At 47.8% G+C, this 20,727-nt stretch overlaps 1 protein-coding gene and 1 pseudogene across 2 annotated transcripts in view; both read right to left on the bottom strand.

The window, feature by feature from the left end:
• The window catches only part of LOC311126069 (engulfment and cell motility protein 1), a 148,031-nt gene extending 138,876 nt beyond the window's left edge, over window positions 1-9,155 (bottom strand). Inside the window, exon 1 of the mRNA XM_084158473.1 lies at window positions 9,101-9,155. The gene's annotated coding sequence lies outside the window, so the exon portion shown is untranslated. The remainder of the gene's footprint in view (window positions 1-9,100) is intronic.
• The window catches only part of LOC311119857 (retinitis pigmentosa 9 protein homolog), an 80,840-nt pseudogene that overhangs the window by 36,060 nt on the left and 24,053 nt on the right, over window positions 1-20,727 (bottom strand). The window lies entirely within an intron of this gene.

Genomic DNA, 20,727 nt, shown 5'->3' with positions numbered 1-20,727 from the left:
GTGTGCGTGCGTGCGTGCGTGCAGGGGTTAGCCAACTTCCACAGATGTTGCTGTAATTGAATACACCTCTGCTTCCTGGGAGAGGAAGGGATGTGACAGACGGGGGAGGGGGGGTGGCAAATCACCCTGGCAACGAGCGATACAAAATCCTAACCGGAGCAGTTGTTATGGCTCCCGACGTTCTAATCTGGAGTGGCCCGCAGATGCTCTGTGAGCAGATTCAGAATCACCACACAGACAGGCAGACAGACAGTCAGGCAGTCAGGCTCCTCATTTGAGGACAAAGATTAATATTACAGAGGCATCGATCTATCTCTGCCCCAAGCTTCAACAAATGAGGCCCCCCCTTTCTACCGGGTGATGAAAAGCGTGAAGGTGTGAGTTTAAACTGGCAGAAAATACTAAAGATACTGAGAAAATATCACAGATTCTGTGTGCGTCCCAAATGGCACCCTATTCCCTACATCATAGGGCACTACTTTAGAGCAAAGCCCTATGGGCCCTCGGCAAAAGTAGCGTACTACATAGTGGATAGATTGCCATTTGGGACAAACACACAGTTTTTCTTGATTTTTTTTAAATCCTCTGACAGTCGGATTCCAGGTTCTGTGTTTGTGAGCTGTTGTTAATGTCAAGGTCAGCCTGCGATGAATGACAGAGTCAATTTAACAAGACAGTGTATCACTGTCCTGGGAACATGACTCCACCACAACACACACACACACTCACTAAAAGGCTTATCCAGCTTTACTGGTATCCAGAATTCAGGGTCAGTATAAAAGATCTCAACACCAAACAAGAAGTATGAAACAAGATCTCGCAGAGAAAGCAAACATCACATTTTAGCTAGTCCTACATCCTTAAAACCAATCTCTGCAATATCTCTTAAATATTAGTCTCTTTCAAATCAAACATCTATCCTACCCCCCTTTGGTATCATAATTATTAAATGCCGGCCTTATGAAATATTATTTCCCTGATGTGATAAAAAGGAGCCCATCGATTCGATTTCCGTACACAGTGTTTTATTTATTTATGGGGTAGATCAGCTTTAATATTGCAGATAGATTGTAACTTCCATCAATGTAATTGTCTGCATCACTTCCAATCCCCCATGTGTTTTTTCCCCGCAATTAAATAAATATATATACATATACACACACACAGTTGAAGTCGGAGGTTTACATACACTTACAGTGAGGGAAAAAAGTATTAGATCCCCTGCTGATTTTGTACGTTTGCCCACTGACAAAGAAATGATCAGTCTATAATTTTAATGGTAGGTTTATTTGAACAGTGAGAGACAGAATAACAACAAAGAAATCCAGAAAACGTATGTCAAAAATGTTATAAATTGATTTGCATTTTAAATGAGGGAAATAAGTATTTGACCCCTCTGCAAAACATGACTTAGTACTTGGTGGCAAAACCCTTGTTGGCAATCACAGAGGTCAGATGTTTCTTGTAGTTGGCCACTGGGTTTGCACACATCTCAGGAGGGATTTTGTTCCACTCCTCTTTGCAGATCTTCTCCAAGTCATTAAGGTTTCGAGGCTGATGTTTGGCAACTCAAACCTTCAGCTCCCTCCACAGATTTTCTATGGGATTAAGGTCTGGAGACTGGCTAGGCCACTCCAGGACCTTAATGTGCTTCTTCTTGAGCCACTCCTTTGTTGCCTTGGCCGTGTGTTTTGGGTCATTGTCATGCTGGAATACCCATCCACGACCCATTTTCAATGCCCTGGCTGAGGGAAGGAGGTTCAACGGTACATGGCTCCGTTCATCGTCCCTTTGATGCGGTGAAGTTGTCCTGTCCCCTTAGCAGAAAAACACCCCCAAAGCATAATATTTCCACCTCCATGTTTGACGGTGGGGATGGTGTTCTTGGGGTCATAGGCAGCATTCCTCCTCCTCCAAACACGGTGAGTTGAGTTGATGCCAAAGAGCTCCATTTTGGTCTCATCTGACCACAACACTTTCACCCAGTTCTCCTCTGAATCATTACGATGTTCATTGGCAAACTTCAGACGGGCCTGTATATGTGCTTTCTTGAGCAGGGGGGCCTTGCGGGTGCTGCAGGAATTCAGTCCTTCACAGCGTAGTGTGTTACCAATTGTTTTCTTGGTGACTATGGTCCCAGCTGCCTTGAGATCATTGACAAGATCCTCCCGTGAAGTTCTGGGCTGATTCCTCACCGTTCTCATGATCATTGCAACTCCACGAGGTGAGATCTTGCATGGAGCCCCAGGCTGAGGGAGATTGACAGTTATTTTGTGTGTCTTCCATTTGCGAATAATCGCACCAACTGTTGTCACCTTCTCACCGAGCTGCTTGGCGATGGTCTTGTAGCCCATTCCATCCTTGTGTAGGTCTACAATCTTGTCCCTGACATCCTTGGAGAGCTCTTTGGTCTTGGCCATGAGAGTTTGGAATCTGATTGATTGATTGCTTCTGTGTCAGGTGTCTTTTATACAGGTAACAAGCTGAGATTAGGAGCACTCCCTTTAAGAGTGTGCTCCTAATCTCAGCTCGTTACCTGTATAAAAGACACCTGGGAGCCAGAAATCTTTCTGATTGAGAAGGGGTCAAATACTTATTTCCCTCATTAAAATGCAAATCAATTTATAACATTTTTGACATGTGTTTTTCTGGATTTTTTTGTTGTTATTCTGTCTCTCACTGTTCAAATAAACCTACCATTAAAATTATAGACTGATCATTTCTTTGTCAGTGGGCAAATGTACAAAATCAGCAGGGGATCAAATACTTTTTTCCCTCACTGTAGGTTGGAGTCATTAAAACTTGTTTTTCAACCACTCCACAAATTTCTTGTTAACAAACTATAGTTTTGGCAAGTCGGTTAGGACATCTACTTTGTGCATGACACAAGTAATTTTTCCAACAATTTTTTTACAGACAGATTATTTCACTTATAATTCACAGTATCACAATTCCAGTGGGTCAGAAGTTCACATACACTAAGTTGACTGTGCCTTTAAACAGCTTGGAAAATTCCAGAAAATGATGTCATGGCTTTAGAAGCTTCTGATAGGCTAATTGACATAATTTGAGTCAATTGGAGGTGTACCTGTGGATGTATTTCAAGGCCTACCTTCAAACCCAGTGCCTCCTTGCTTGACATCATGGGAAAATCAAAAGAAATCAGCCAAGACCTCAGAAAAAAAATTGTAGACCTCCACAAGTCTGGTTCTTCCTTGGGAGCAATTTCCAAACACCTGAAGGTACCACATTCATCTGTATAAACAATAGTACGCAAGTATAAACACCATGGGACCACGCAGCCGTCATACCGCTCAGGAAGGAGACGCGTTCTGTCTCCTAGAGATGAATGTACTTTGGTGCGAAACGTGCAAATCAATCCCAGAACAACAGCAAAGGACCTTGTGAAGATGCTGGAGGAAACCGGTACAAAAGTATCTATATCCACAGTAAAGTCCTATATCGACATAACCTGAAAGGCCGCTCAGCAAGGAAGAAATCACTGCTCCAAAACCGCCATAGAAAAGCCAGACTACGGTTTGCAACTGCACATGGGGACAACGATCGTAAATGTCCTCTGGTCTGATGAAACAAAAATAGAACTGTTTGGCCATAATGACCATCGTTATGTTTGGAGGAAAAAGGGTGTGGCTTGCAAGCCGAAGAACACATTTTACATTACATTTACATTTTAGTCATTTAGCACACGCTCTTATCCAGAGCGACTTACAGTTAGTGAGTGCATACATTATTTTATTTTTTTCATACTGTGGGAATCGAACCCACAACCCTGGCATTGCAAACGCCATGCTCTACCAACTGAGCTACCTCCCTGCCGGCCATTCCCTCCCCTACCCTGGACGACGCTGGGCCAATTGTGTGCCGCCCCATGGGAACACCATCCCAACCGTGAAGTACGGGGGTGGCAGCATCATGCTGTGGGGGTGCTTTGCTACAGGAGGGACTGGTGCACTTCACAAAATAGATGGCATCATGAGGAAGGAAAATTAGGTGGATATATTGAAGTAACATCTCAAGACATCAGTCAGGAAGTTAAAGCTTGGTTGCAAATGGGTCTTCCAAATGGACAATGACCTGACCGCAAGCATACTTCTAAAGTTGTGGCAAAATGGCTTAAGGACAGCAAAGTCAAGGTATTGGAGTGGCCATCACAAAGCTCTGACCTCAATCGTTTAGAAAATGTGTGGGCAGAACTGAAAAAGCGTGTGCGAGCAAGGAGGCCTACAAACCAGACTCAGGTACACCAGCTCTGTCAGGAGGAATGGGCCAAAATTCACCCAACTTATTGTGGGAAGCTTGTGGAAGGCTACCCGAAACGTTTGGCCCAAGTTAAACAATTTAAAGGCAATGCTACCAAATACTAATTGAGTGTATGTAAACTTCTGACCCACTGGGAATGTGATGAAAGCTGAAATAAATCATTCTCTCCACTATTATTCTGACATTTCACATTCCTAAAATAAAGTGGTGATCCTAACTGACCTAAGACAGGGAATTTTTACTAGGATTAAATGTCAGGAATTGTGAAAAACTGAGTTTAAATGTATTTGGCTAAGGTGTATGTAAACTTCCGACTTCAACTGTACATACTATATACATTTTATGGACACAGTCAATTTTACAATAATTCTATTTTGTTTGTTTTTACTCCTGAACTTCCTCCACCCTCAACCTCTCCGATCATTTTCATGATGTCCATCCAGTTTGCTTCTATATGTCATATCTTTCTAACTGTGCTCTTTCACAAAAGCTCTCAACCTGTAACCTAAATACTTATTATGGACACAGTATGCTTTACATTAGTTATCTTGTTGTTATCAGTTGTTGTTATTAGTCCCATCTTTCAGCCCCATGCAATACCTCCCATCTATCTCTTAACACCATCCATATTGGATTTCTATTTGCCATATATTTTTCAACTGTACTGTGATGTTTCACAAAAGTTCTGAACCCTTCTATTCTCATTGTTTCTACAGATTGTAAATTAAAAATAAACATTTTTGCTAAAAGTATTATTATATTATTGATCGATTGACTATGACTTTTCAGATCACCCAGTAGTGCTATATGCAGGGTTAGCTCTAGGTAAATATTGCAATCCTTCAACCATTCGTGGACCTGTGACCAAACACAGAGTTGTTTCATTAGGCTATGGCTCCATTTGCATAGCCAGACCGTACTGGAGTGGAAATGAGAAACAGATCAAAGAGATAACAAGAGGAAGGAGTGAGAGAGACAACAAGATAGCTCATGGTTTCTTAGAAACCAAGCAACATGATCCATCTTTCCCGCCATCCAATCTAATGCTGTGCTTTATTTCCAGTTCAGCTCACGATCCATCCATCCATATGTGCTGTCCTCTCCCATCAGGGGCAGGCTTTGATGAGACCTGCATCCTGCGCTGTGAGCGGCAGGCAGGGTGAAGAGAGAGAGAGAGACGGAGAGAAGAGAGAGAGACGGAGAGACAGAGAAAGAGAGAGAGACGGAGAGAAGAGAGAGATGGAGAGCGAGAGAGCGAGAGAGCGAGAGAGACGGAGAGGAGAGAGAGAGAGAGAGACAGAGAGAGAGAGACGGAGAAAGAAAGACAGACGGAGAGAAGAGAGAGATGGAGAGAGAGAGAGAGAGAGGAGAGAGAGAGAGAGACGGAGAGAAGAGAGAGATGGAGAGAGAGACAGAGAGAGAGACGGAGAGAGAGAGCGAGAGAGACGGAGAGACGGAGAAAGAGAGAGAGACGGAGAGAGAGAGCGAGAGAGCGAGACGGAGAGAAGAGAGAGAGCGAGAGAGCGAGAGAGACGAGAGAGAGACGGAGAGAAGAGAGAAGAGAGAGAGAGACGGAGAGAAGAGAGAAGAGAGAGAGAGACGGAGAGAAAGAGAGAGACGGAGAGAAGAGAGAGATGGAGAGAGAGAGACAGAGAGTGTGTGCAGCTATTAACATACCGTAAATACCATAGTATATAGACAAACAAAAGCAGGCTAGAGAAATGCTGCCAGGGGGCTTGGATGTTGTTCTGGGGGCCTTTGTACCTCACCTGAAAATGAGGAGAAACACTGACAGGAGGTATACAGTGGCAGAAGGCACTGGGCACAGTGACCAGGGAGTGGTGATCATCCTGTCATTTGTAGTGTAGAACTCTGATAACCACTGAATGAATATACTATGACCACCTTTATCTTGTGGCAGTGTCTGTGCATCAGAGGAGCAGATTTTTACACCGGCCCACTTCATCCCGGTCAAACCACCAGGATCATGGCTGGATTCTTATAATAATATAATAATAATAATAATATGCCATTTAGCAGACGCTTTTATCCAAAGCGACTTACAGTCATGTGCGCATACATTCTTACGTATGGGTGGTCCCGGGGATCGAACCCACTACCCTGGCGTTACAAGCGCCATGCTCTACCAATTGAGCTACAGAGGACCAGTTCTTCTCACTGATCCGTGCACATCAGCAGTCCCCTTCATAATATGTTCATGTGGAGATCAACGACAGCGATGGAGAGAAGGGAAAAAATTGAGAAAAGGAGAGGCAGAAGAGCGCAGGAGCGTGACGAGATGAGGGTCGATCCATGAAACGCAGCAGTAGGCGAGACCAGTGACCCATACTGTGTAACACACACACACACACACACACACACACACACACACAGAGTCCACAGCTGGAGCCAACCTGTATGAACGCCTGGGTTGTACACCAGCATGCTCCAGCTACTGGAGACAACGTGTATATAAGAGAAATATGATCAACACATCCAACACCACACCACAGCACCATGCTGCCTACACACACCAGAGAGAGAAACCACACCACAGCACCATGCTGCCTACACACACCAGAGAGAGAAACCACACACCCAGCTAGGTTATACCTAGATAAATGCCAAACACTAATGCTCATCTGACTGGTTCATACTACAGGGAACTAAATACCAAAATGCTACATAACAACTCTTCCACAGACAGCTGGAAAGGGGTAGACCAAGAAAATAACTATCAGTTAGCAAACTGGTTCAAATATCTGTGGGGAGGGATGGTCTGCGGTGGTAGAATGCTAAAAACAAAACAGTCACGAACATCTGACTAACACTCAACTCATTAGGACCAAAGTCTTCTTGAGTACAGCTTGAATGTTTGTGGAGTGGGCAAAGTGAAGAGATACTATAATTGCCCTGATTATTTATTTGTGTACTGTACAGTTTAAACTCTGTTGAGCTGGCTGTAGGATAATCAGAATTTCAAACCTACTTGAGGGGGCTTTGTTGCCCTCAAATCAGAGAGAGAGACAGACAGACAGAGAGAAAGAAGGACTGCCGGGCGAGGTTTCCTACTCATAAAATTGGCAAGGTTACACTTGGAGGTGGGAGGGTGCTAAACTGTGGAGTGTAATTGATGTGTACCCAGGCACATTTGTGGTGAATCTGAATGAGCCCCCCCACCTCTCAACGTGGAGATCCCAAATCAGCACTCCTTTCAGTCAGCAACCTAATCTGGGGACATACAGTTTGTATCAAGCATCTCAGAGTAGGACTGTTGATCTAGGATCAGTTTTGAATTTTAGGTAATGACGAATCAGATTATTATGGGCAGGGAGGACCTGATCCTAGATCAGCAGTCCTACTCTGAGACTCTTGATGATTACAGATCCTGATCTCTACATTATTACTGTGCTTTAACTGAATTCCTCTTCATCAATGAGGCTTATAATGGGATACATTGGAGGGGAAAACCAAGGTTGTCATTCTCAGTAAAAGACCCTTTAGGGGTTTAGACATTTTTCCCTGAGCCGACAAGATGAAAAATCTTGTCAATGTGCCCTTGAACAAGTCACTTAACCATAATTGCTCCAGGGTCGCCATTGATAATGGCTGACCCTGGCCATGACCCCACCGAGGGCTCAGAAACTGCACTGCCCTCTGGGAAGAGGCCTCTGAGATCATCATAACCCGGGGTCATACTACTGTCACACACAAGACAGTCAGATGAAGCTCAAATAACATGAGAGTGGAGGCTGCTGAGGGGAGAACAGCTCATAATAAAGCCTGGAATGGAGCAATTGGAATGGCATCAAACCATGTTTTTGATTCCACTCCAGCCATTACCACGAGCCTGTCCTCCCCATTACCACGAGCCTGTCCTCCCCATTACCACGAGCCTGTCCTCCCCATTACCACGAGCCTGTCCTCCCCATTACCACGAGCCTGTCCTCCCCATTACCACGAGCCTGTCCTCCCCAATTAAGGTGCCACCAACCTCCTGTGGTGTGTGTGTCTTAGATCTCAAAACAACCATTTCTTGTAGGACAGCATCAAGTACTTCAAGATAATGATCCAATCTGCACAAGCTAAATGACTAAAATGTAAAATGTAAATGTACAAAACATCTGCTGGCAAACTGCTGCATCATCTAGCCTACAATAATTACCACAATGTGATTAATTACATTGAATTTACTGTGGTTCAAACGACAGCCTGCATGCATCTCCTACCTGAGTCTCCATCCTAGAATAAAGACAAGTAAAACTGGAGGGAATGAATAGACTCAAAACCACCTGCATTGGAAGCAGGGGGAAATTGGGAGCTGACTTCTCTCCTGTAATTAAGGTTTGTTTACAATGGCCAAAGCAACCTGGGATGAAGTCTGGACAGGGGTGTTTTGTAAACAAGCTATCCACTTGTGATTCAACAAACAACGACTTCATACGATAACTCTTTCATGCGAATTCCAGTGCAGGGGAATTGTAAACTGGACGCGGACGCGCCAACTTCATGAGCGGCTGAATTGTTTTGAGTGAGCTTGTCAATCAACAGAGCAGCGCCCAGAACCGCCGGAGCCCACTCCTGCAGAAAAGTAGCCGACTGATAACATTTCCTGGGCGCGCAAACTATTCTTCTGTATAGTGTATAATACAATGTAACAATAGCAGAAATACTGGCTACAGTAGCGAGTCGAACACCGACTATTCCGAGTTTCTTGAGCAGTTCATTCTGGCGTGAATCCTAAACCAGTAAACGCAAAGAAGAAACTGCATGCTTTCTATGTAGGCTAGATGAAAGAACATTTTAATGTTTTACCAACCTGCCCAAGCGAGGGGACTTCTCATGTAGCAAAGCGCTGATGTTCAGAGTTTGTGTCACAGACAGTCAGTCGTATGTATTCTGTCCCTCTCCTCTGCTCCGCTCCAGATTATGTTTTCACTTCCTCTTTTTCTCCGCCGTCTGCTGGTTGGCTCCTCTCCTCCGAGGCTCGAGCAACGATGCTAGGGACTTTGACCAATTACAACACAACAAATCCCGACTATTGAATGGGCGACAGGACACTCCCCGTTAATGGGTGGCAATCAATGACCGTATGGTGGCAATTTATATATTTCATCACTTTCTTTGAAGTCCTTCATTTATTAGTAGGTTTAGGCCTATAAACGCATGGACGGGACAGAATGCTTGTTAGAGATGTAGCCCAGAATATTATGATGTCATATTAATAATGTCATCCTTGAACCTCGGATAAGCGCTGCAGAGGGCTCAAGGACCAATGTGTTTAATAATTCATAGCAATCGATTAATTCATACATAAAACAGACAGCATCTGGGGGTGGGGTGTTCTAACCGTTATCTGGAAGAGAGTATAAAGATGAATATAATAGACAATTATACAAAGGCTACAGTACAGTACAGGCAATACCAGACTTGATTAAATTCATGTCACCTTCACCTACTTCCGAAATCTAGGCTGCCCCGCGAGAGAGAGAGAGAGAGAGAGAGAGAGAGAGAGAGAGAGAGAGAGCAAGAGAGCGAAAAGGAAGAGCGAGGGAGAGAGAAAAGGGAGAGAGAGAGGGAGAGATAGAAAGAGAGTTAGAGACATCTATGAGTGATTTGAACTGCTGCCACTGTGCCAGGCACACAGCTCTCCTCTCCACAGTATAGCATCAAGATTTATACAGGGTCATGTGCCTCTACTGTCTGTCTGGAATATAATCTGGGCTAATGGGGGCCAAACACCCACCCTGAGAAACCTGTCTGTGTGACTGAAACCCATGATGATGGGTGAAGATATGCAATATGACAAGCAAAAAGATATAACAGTAATGAGTGGTGTTGCATAATATTTGATTGATAAGACTGTCATGCTGACTGTGTAAATTGTGAAAAAACAGACAGAAATTATATGAAGAAATCCAGTTTTCTGCTATTACTCCATGTTAGTGGCCGATATGATGGCAGTTTGTGGCAAAGGAAAATTGCATTCACAAAATGGCAGATAGTTAGTTGAAATGTTACTGATAGTCTGAAGAGCATCTACAGATGGACTATCCAAATAAAGTGTTACCGACCCTAGCCCTTTCTCCTGCCCCATAAAATAGTGGCTTGCGAAAGTATTCACCCTCCTTGGCATTTGTCCTATTTTGTTGGCTTACAACCTGGAATTAAAATTGATTTTTGGGGGTTTGTATCATTTGATTTACACAACATGCCTACCATTTTGAAGATGCAAAATGCAATGGCTTTTTTCTGGCCTCTCTTCCGTAAAGCCCAGCTCTGTGGAGTGTATGGCTTAAAGTTGTCATATGGACAGATACTCCAATCTCCACTGTGGAGCTTTGCAGCTCCTTCAGGGTTATCCTTGGTCTCTTTGTTGCCTCTCTGATTAATGCCCTCATTGCCTGGTCTGTGAGTTTTGGTGGGTGGCCCTCTCTTGGCAGGTTTGTTGTGGTGCCATATTCTTTCCATTTTTTAATAATGGATTTAATGGTGCTCCGTGGGATGTTCAAAGTTTCTGATATTTTTTTACAACCCAACCCTGATCTGTACTTCTCCACAACTTTGTCCCTGACCTGTTTGGAGAGCTCCTTGGTCTTCATGGTGCCGCTTGCTTGGTGGTGCCCCTTGCTTAGTGGTATTGCAGACTCTGGGGCCTTTCAGAACAGGTGTATATATACTGAGATCATGTGACAGATCATGTGACACTTAGATTGCACACAAGTGGACTTTATTTAACTAATTATGTGACTTCTGAAGGTAATTGGTTGCACCAGATCTTATTTAGGGGCTTCATAGCAAAGGGGGTGAATACATATGTACGCACCACTTTTCCGTTATTTATTTTTTAGATTTTTTTTAAACAAGTAATTTTTTTCATTTCACTTCACCAATTTGGACTATTTTGTGTATGTCCATTACATGAAATCCAAATAAAAATCAATTTAAATTACAGATTGTAGTGCAACAAAATAGGAAGAACGCCAAGGGGGATGAATACTTTTGCAAGGCACTGTATAAGCTTTTCTACCCTGACTTTGCCAAAGTGTCAGATGAGAAACTCCCTCGGAGCAGCAGTGTCTCAATGATCATCTCAGAGATTCATGTCTGTCTCTGCTCAGAGAGAGAGGGACTACGTGGTGCAGCTGGGACACTGTTTAAATGCTGTTGATTTATCTGAGGCCTTTGGTCAAAGCGCCACAGAAAGGAAAGGAGAGAGTTGCCATGGAAAGGAGGATAAGAGAGAGGGATGGAGAAAGGAGAGAGATCAAATGAAGCGCTCAGTTACTAGGAAACACACACACACACAGCTTTAGGCCTAACTACATGCAGAATCCACTAGGACACTAATCAAAATTCAAATAAGTCTTTCTCCCCTGAAGGACTGCTTAAACAGTCCTCTAATTGGGGTCATTAAAATAAGATTCCTAGTTTTGATAACAGACTTCTCTAAATAGACATCCTGTCATTAGAGAAGGGCAAAGTGGAGAACTCTTTTGATGTGACCTGCAGGGTGTGTTACTGACTACAAAATGGCACTGTCACACCCTGGCTCTGGGGACTCTATATGTTGAGCCAGGGTGTGTAGTTTCTATGTGTTTTGTTCTATGTTCACGTTCTAGTTCTTGTATTTCTATGTTGGCCAGAGTGGTTCCCAATCAGAGGCAACGAGTGTCAGCTGTTGCTGGTTGTCTCTGATTGGGAGCCATATTTAAACAGTCTGTTTTCCCTTAGTGTTTGTGGGATCTTGTTCCTTTCGGTGTGTTCCGTGTTTGTTGTGTTTACATAGGACGTCACGTTATCGTTTGTTGTTTTGTTGTTCGTGCATTCATTAAAATAAAGAAGTATGTTCGTTCATCACGCTGCGCCTTGGTCTACTCCCTTCGACGAACGTGACAGAAGATCCCACCAAAACTGGACCAAGCAGCGTGAAGAGGAGAGAGGAAGGACTTGGGATCAGTGGAGTAGGAGTCTCGACTGGGCCAAGCCAAGTGAAGAGCAGAGAGGTTGGACTATGGAGCAGTGGATTAAGAGTCTCGACTGGGCCAAGCCAAGTGAAGAGCAGAGAGGTTGGACTTTGGAGCAGTGGGGTGAGAGTCTGGCGAGAACTAGGGAGGCCTGGTCCACGGGGAGGAGAGACCCCCAGAAAATTTTTAGGGGGGGGCTCACGCCGTGGACGACGGGGCAGCAGGAGGCCGTGATGGAGCGGTCCAGCGGGTGTGCAGAGGAGGCCGCCAGGTTAAGGGGGCCACTGGTCACAGAGGAGAGGGAAAGTGTGGAGGCACGGCGAGAGGTACTGGGGTGTGTTACCAGTCCGGTCCGGCCCGTTCCTGATCCCTGCGTAGGGCCAGTGGTGTGTGTCCCCAGTACGGTCCGGCCTGTTCCTGTTCCTCGCATCGAGCCTGTGGTGCGTGTCGTCAGCCCGGCCCGGCCTGTTCCTGCTCCCCGCACCGAACCTATGGTGCTCGTCGCCAGCCCGGCCCGGCCTGTTCCTGCTCCCCGCACCAAGCCTATGGTGCGCGTCGCCAGCCCGGCCCGGCCTGTTCCTGCTCCCCGCACCAAACCTATGGTGCGCGTCGCCAGCCCGGTCCGGCCTGTTCCTGCTCCCCGCACCAAGCCGATGGTGCGCATCGCCAGCCCGGCCCGGCCTGTTCCTGCTCCCCGCACCGAGCCTATGGTGCGCGTCGCCAGCCCGGTCCGGCCTGTTCCTGCTCCCCGCACCAAGCTAACGGTGCGTGTCGCCAGCCCAGCCCGGCCTGTTCCTGCTCCCCGCACCAAGCTAATGGTGCGCGGCGCCAGCCCGGCCCGGCCTGTTCCTGCCACTCGCACCAAGCCTACGGTGCGCGTCGCCAGCCCGGCCTGTTCCTGCTCCCCGCACCAAGCCTACGGTGCGCGTCGCCAGCCCAGCCCGGCCTGTTCCTGCTCCCCGCACCAAGCTAACGGTGCGCGTCGCCAGCCCAGCCCGGCCTGTTCCTGCTCCCCGCACCAAGCTAATGGTGCGCGGCGCCAGCCCGGCCCGGCCTGTTCCTGCCACTCGCACCAAGCCTACGGTGCGCGTCGCCAGCCCGGCCCGGCCTGTTCCTGCCACTCGCACCAAGCCTACGGTGCGCGTCGTCAGCCCGGTCCGGCCCGTTCCTGCTCCACGCACCAAGCCAGGGGTGTGCGTCGTCAGCCCGGTCCGGCCCGTTCCTGCTCCACGCACCAAGCCAGGGGTGCGAGTCGTCAGCCCGGTACGGCCCATTCCGGCTCCACGCACCAAGCCAGGGGTGCGCATTGTCAGCCCGGTCTGGCCCGTAGCTGCTCCACGCACCAAGCCAGGGGTGCGCATCGTCAGCCCGGTCCGGCCCGTTCCTGCTCCACGCACCAAGCCAGGGGTGCGCATCGTCAGCCCGGTCCGGCCCGTTGCTGCTCCACGCACCAAGCCAGGGGTGTGCGTCGTCAGTCCGGCACAACCCGTGCCTGGGTCACCGGTGCCTGGTCAGGTACCGGTCAGCTGCTCCACACCGGAGCTGAAGCAATCCGCTCATACGATGTCCAGTCCAGCTCCAGCCAGCGGGGCCAGACCGGACCAGGGGCGCTACGCAGGGATTATTGGAAGGTGGTGGGCAAGCCCGGAGCCGGAACCGCCTCCGAGGAGGAATGCCCACCCAGCCCTCCCCTGTTTGGTTTATGTGGAAGCGCGGTCGCAGTCCGCGCCTTTGGGGGGGGGGTACTGTCACACCCTGGCTCTGGGGACTCTATATGTTGAGCCAGGGTGTGTAGTTTCTATGTATTTTGTTCTATGTTCACGTTCTAGTTCTTGTATTTCTATGTTGGCCAGAGTGGTTCCCAATCAGAGGCAACGAGTGTCAGCTGTTGCTGGTTGTCTCTGATTGGGAGCCATATTTAAACAGTCTGTTTTCCCTTAGTGTTTGTGGGATCTTGTTCCTTTCGGTGTGTTCCGTGTTTGTTGTGTTTACATAGGACGTCACGTTATCGTTTGTTGTTTTGTTGTTCGTGCATTCATTAAAATAAAGAAGTATGTTCGTTCATCACGCTGCGCCTTGGTCTACTCCCTTCGACGAACGTGACAGGCACATTAGTGAGTAACGCTTAGTGAGTAACACTTCGTGAGTAACGCTTAGTGAGTAACGCTTAGTGAGTAACATTTAGTGAGTAACACTTAGTAACACTTAGTGAGTAACCTTTTCTACCCTGGGATTTCTGAGAGGTCTTTCAAGATCAAAGAGAAGGTCAAAAAGAAAGGAGGACCAAGGCACTCTTCATATAATTAATTAAAATGCCTTTATTTTTTGGCATGTTCAATGGAAACAAAGATTGGCCTTTTTCAAGGAGTAAAGGGAAGTGTTTTCTTCTTTCGCCTTTAAAAAGGAAACAGTGCTAACTACTGGGACATTAATGGGACAGTGGTTAGCACTGGGACATTATAGGGACAGTGGTTAGCACTGGGACATTATAGGGACAGTGGTTAGCACTGGGACATTATAGGGGATGGAGATGTGGAAGAAACATGAATGTCGGCCGCCCCCGGCACAGTAGATCACCTGCTTGGTGTTGACGAACAGTGGCGATTCAACATGTACAGGACACCTACAAGGCAAGCAGGTACAAGAAACCCATTAGGGAGGCAAAAAGACAAAACAAACTTGAATTGATGTTCGCTATTCACATGGCCGTAACATATCTGGACAAGAGGTACACCTACGTGAGAATGCTGTTCATTGACTACAGTTCAGCATTCAACACTATTGTTCCCTCCGAGCTCAACACCAAGTTCAGAGCCCGGGGTCTGGACACCACCCTCTGCAACTGGATCCTGGACTTCCTGACGGGAAGCCCAAAGGCTGTGAGGATTGGCAACAACACCTCCTCCACACTGACTCTTAACACAGGGGCCCCCCAGGGGTGTGTCCTCAGCCCTCTGCTGTACTCCCTGTTCACCTACGACTGTGTGGCTTTGCACGACACCAACTCCAACATCAAGTTTGCAGACTACTCCACGGTTGTAGCCCTGATAGCCAATAACGACAAGTCAGGCTATAGGGAGGAGGTAAGTGAACTGGCATTGTGGTGTCATGACAACAACCTCTCCCTCAACATCAGCAAAACAAAGGAGTTGTTGTTGACTTCAGGAAGCAGAGGAGGGAACATGCCCCGATCCACATTAATGGGACTGCAGTAGAGAGTCAGCAGTTTTAAGTTCCTTTGCATCCACATCACCAAGGACTTGGCATGGACCAACACCACCCCCACTCTTGTCAAGAGGGCGCAACAGTGTCTCTACTTCCTAAGGCGGCTGAAGAAACTCGATATGCCACCCTGGGTCCTCTCCAAATACTACCGCTGCACAATCGAGAGCGTCCTGACCGGTTGCATCACAGCCTGGTACAGGAATCGCTCCATCCATGACCTCAAGGCCCTCCAGCGGGTGGTGAAGACGGCCCAGTACATCACTGGGACCGTGCTCCCACCCATCCAGGACATCTACCCGAAACGGTGCCTGAGGAAGGCCCGCAGCATCATCAAGGACCCCACACACCCCAGCCACGATGTCACGACTTCCGCCGAAGCTGCCTCCCCTTCCTTGTTCGTGCAGGCTTCGGCGTTCATCGTCACTGGCTTACTAGCCACCGTTCGCTCCATAATTCATCATTCCATTTGTCTTGTCTTGTCAGTTACACACACCTGGTTCATATCCCCTCATTAGTCCGTGTATAAGTGTTCCCTCTGGCCCCTTGTCCTTGTGGGTGATTGTTTTATGTGAAGATGAGTGTAGCTCGGTTGAGCTACCCATACTTGGTATTGCCAGGGTTATTTCTCCCCATGTGCCTGTATTGTGTTCCAGTGCGCCTGTATTACGCACTGTGCTGTTGACGCTATCCAGCGGAACTCTGTACTACGGAATAAACCCTGTATTCAGTGATTTACCCTCCAGCGCCTGACTCCTTCAAATCACTCTCTCACAGAATCACCCACCCGCTATGGAGTCAGCCGGAGAAGAGCGCACGCCTGGAGTCGTGGCACTGGTCCAGGAGCATTCCACAATGCTGGCCAGCTTGGGAGAAGCGATGGATCGGGTTCTTCAGGTCGTCCAACGCCTGGAGAGGAGAGGACCCGATCTGTCGAGACCAGCTGGCCAACCGGATCCAGCCACCCACACCCCAGCACACGGAGGGATCCAGATATCCCGACCATGGGAGTTTGACGGGATGGCGGCTCTGCCAAGGATTCCTCCTCCAACTGGAGCTCTACTTCTCCAGCATCAGGTAGCTTAGTGGTTAAGAGCGTTGTGCCAGCGTTGTGCCAGTAACCGAAAGGTCGCTGGTTCTAATCCCCGAGCCAACTAGGTGAAAAATCTGTCGTTGTGTCCTTGACCAAGGCACTTAACCTTAATTGCTCCTGTAAGTTGCTCTGGATAAGAGCGTCTGCTAAAATGACTAAAAAAAATAAAAAATCAGGCCGGCCCCATCGGAGCGGGAGAAGGTGTCCGCCCTCGTCTCCTGCCTCTCGGGGAAAGCCCTGCAGTGGGCCAACACGGTGTGGAACGAAGGAGGAGCCGCGTTGGAGAACTACGGGGAGTTCGCTCGCCTCTTTCGGGCTGTCTTCAATCACCTGCCCGAAGGTCAAGAGACGGGTGAGCGGCTGGTCCACCTGAGGCAGGGGATGAGGACTGCACAGGACTTCGCCTTGGAGTTTCGGACTCTGGCAGCGGGGTCCGGGTGGAATGAGAGGGCCCTTATCGACCATTTCCGGTGCCATCTGCGGGAGGACGTCCAACGGGAGCTAGCCTGCCGGGACACCATGTTGTCCTTCGGGCAACTGGTGGACATGGCCATCCGTTTGGACAACCTACTGGCATCAAGAGGACGTCCTGGAAGGGATCTGCCCGTTCCCACCCCGGCCGACTCGGATCCCGAGCCGATGGAGCTGGGTGGATCCGCCATCCAAGAGAGCGGAGGACGACAGCGACAGTGTCACACTGGTGGCATGCCGGAGAAGATGGCTGCCTTTTTACAGCCCTCTAACCAATTGTACTATTATGTGTGTTTTTCCGCGTTATTTGTAATTTATTTTGTACATAATGTTTCTGCCATCGTCTCTTATAACCAAAAAGAGCTTCTGGATATCAGGACAGCGATTACTCATCTCGTATTGGACGATTCATTTTTCTTCAACGAGGCGGCCGCGAAGGATATCCTACAGACACCCGACAAGGCCCAAATCCCCGTCATTCGCATGAGGAAGAGACGGAGTTATCGTGGACGTAGGTTGGGGTGCCTTGTAAGGATCCGACGGTGAGCGAGTAAACTGCCGCTCCCATCAATCCTATTAGCCAATCTTCAATCATTGGAAAATAAATTGGATGACCTAAGATTACGGTTATCCTACCAACGGGACATTAAAAACTGTAATATCTTATGTTTCACCGAGTCGTGGCTGAACGACGACATGGATAACATACAGCTAGCGGGCTATACGCTACATCGGCAGGATAGAACGGCTGACTCTGGTAAGACAAGGGGTGGCGGTCTGTGTATATTTGTAAACAACAGCTGGTGCACAAAATCAAATACTAAGGAAGTCTCCAGGTTTTGCTCGCCTGAGGTAGAGTATCTTATGATAAGCTGTAGACCACACTATTTATCAAAGAGAGTTTTCATCTATATTTTTCATAGCTGTCTATTTACCACCACAAACCAATGCTGGCATTAAGATTGCACTGAATGAGCTGTATAAGGCCATAAGTCAACAGGAAACGCTCATCCAGAGGATGCGCTCCTAGTGGCCGGGAACTTTAATGCAGGGAAACTTAAATCCGTTCTACCTAATTTCTACCAGCATGTTAAATGTGCAACAAGAGGAAAAAAAACTCTAGACCACCTTTACTCCACACACAGAGACGCATACAAAGCTCTCCCTCGCCCTCCATTTGGCAAATCTGACCATAACTCTATCCTCCTGATTCCTGCTTATAAGCAAAAACTAAAGCAGGAAGCACCAGTGACTCGGTTAATAAAAAAGTGGTCAGATGACGCAGATGCTAAGCTACAGGACTGTTTTGCTAGCACAGACTAGAACATGTTCCGGGATTCTTCAGATAGCATTGAGGAGTACACCACATCAGTCACTGGCTTCATCAATAAGTGCATCGATGATGTTGTCCCCACAGTGACCGTACGTACATACCCCAACCAGAAGCCATGGATTATAGGAAACATCCGCACTGAGCTAAAGGGTAGAGCTGCCGCTTTCAAGCAGCGGAACTCTAACCCGGACGCTTATAAGAAATCCCGCTATGCCTTCCGATGAACCATCAAACAGGCAAAGAGTCAATACAGGACTAAGATTGAATCGTACTACACCGGCTCTGATGCTCGTCAGATGTGGCAGGGCTTGAAAACTATTACAGACTACAAAGGGAAGCACAGCCGCGAGCTTCCCAGTGACACAAGCCTACCAGACGAGCTAAACCACTTCTATGCTCGCTTCGAGGCAAGCAACACTGAAGCATGCATGAGAGCACCAGCTGTTCCGGATGACTATGTGATCACGCTCTCCGTAGCCGATGTGAGTAAGACTTTTAAGCAGGTCAACATTCACAAGGCCGCAGGGCCAGACGGATTACCAGGACGTGTACTCCGAGCATGTGCTGACCAACTGGCAAGTGTCTTCACTGACATTTTCAACATGTCCCTGACTGAGTCTGTAATACCAACATGTTTCAAGCAGACCACCATAGTCCCCGTGCCCAAGGACACTAAGATAACCTGCCTAAATGACTACTGACCCGTAGCACTGACTTCTGTAGCCATCAAGTGCTTTGAAAGGCTGGTCATGGCTCACATCAACACCATTATCCCAGAAACCCTAGACCCACTCCAATTTGCATACCGCCCCAACAGATCCACAGATGATGCAATCTCTATTGCACTCCACACTGCCCTTTCCCACCTGGACAAGAGGAACACCTACGTGAGAATGCTATTCATTGACTACAGCTCAGCATTCAACACCATAGTGCCCTCAAAGCTCATCACTAAGCTAAGGATCCTGGGACTAAACACCTCCCTCTGAAACTGGATCCTGGACTTCCTGACGGGCCGCCCCCAGGTGGTAAGGGTAGGTAACAACACATCTGCCACACTGATCCTCAACACGGGGGCCCCTCAGGGGTGCGTGCTCAGTCCCCTCCTGTACTCCCTGTTCACCCATGACTGTATGGCCAGGCACGACTCCAACACCATCATTACATTTGCAGACGACACAACAGTGGTAGGCCTGATCACCGACAACGATGAGACAGCCTATAGGGAGGAGGTCAGAGACCTGGTCGTGTGGTGCCAGGATAACAACCTCTCCCTCAACGTGACCAAGACAAAGGAGATGATTGTGGACTACAGGAAAAAAAAGAGGACTGAGCACGCCCCCATTCTCATCGACGGGCTGTAGTGGAACAGGTTGAGAGCTTCAAGTTCCTTGGTGTCCACATCACCAACGAACTATCATGGTCCAAACACACCAAGACAGTCGTGAAGAGGGCACGACAAAGCCTATTCCCCCTCAGGAGACTGAAAAGATTCGGCATGGGTCCTCAGATCCTCAAAAAATTCTACAGCTGCACCATCGAGAGCATCCTGACTGGTTGCATCACCGCCTGGTATGGCAACTGCTTGGCCTCCGACCGCAAGGCACTACAGAGGGTAGTGCGTACGGCCCAGTACATCACTGGGGCCAAGCTTCCTGCCATCCAGGACCTCTATACCAGGAGGTGTCAGAGGAAGGCCCTCAAAATTGTCAAAGACTCCAGCCACCCTAGTCATAGACTGTTCTCTCTGCTACCGCACGGCAAGCGGTACCGGAGTGCCAAGTCTAAGTCCAAAAGACTTCTCAACAGCTTCTACCCCCAAGCCATAAGACTCCTGAACAGCTAATCATGGCTACCCGGACTATTTGCTCTACCCCTCCACCCCATCTTTTTACGCTGCTGCTACTCTGTTAATTATTTATGCATAGTCACTTTAACTCTACCCACATGTACATATTACTTCAACTACCTCAACTAGCCGGTGCCCCCACACATTGACTCTGCACCGGTACCCCCCTGTATATATAGCCGCCCTACTGTTATTTTATTTTACTTCTGCTCTTTTTTTTGTTTTATTTATTACTTTTTTATTAAAAATAAATGCACTGTTGGTTAAGGGCTGTAAGTAAGCATTTCACTGTAATGTCTGCACCTGTTGTATTCGGCGCATGTGGCCAATAACATTTGATTTGATTTGATTTGACGAAGGGACAGTACACCACACGTTGTCGTCAGCGCTCTTTTGGGTCTGGAGGCGGCAGGCAGGGCACTCTCGCATCACCCCAGGTAACGAACACCCACACTCGTTCAGAGCCCTCTGCTGCGCACTGTACCCTACCCATCTACTTTCCCGATCACAT

The sequence above is a fragment of the Coregonus lavaretus genome, assembly GCF_964263955.1.
Source record: "Coregonus lavaretus genome assembly, chromosome: 3".
Lineage (NCBI taxonomy): Eukaryota > Metazoa > Chordata > Actinopteri > Salmoniformes > Salmonidae > Coregonus > Coregonus lavaretus.
This window is presented reverse-complemented; position numbering and strand designations above follow the sequence as displayed.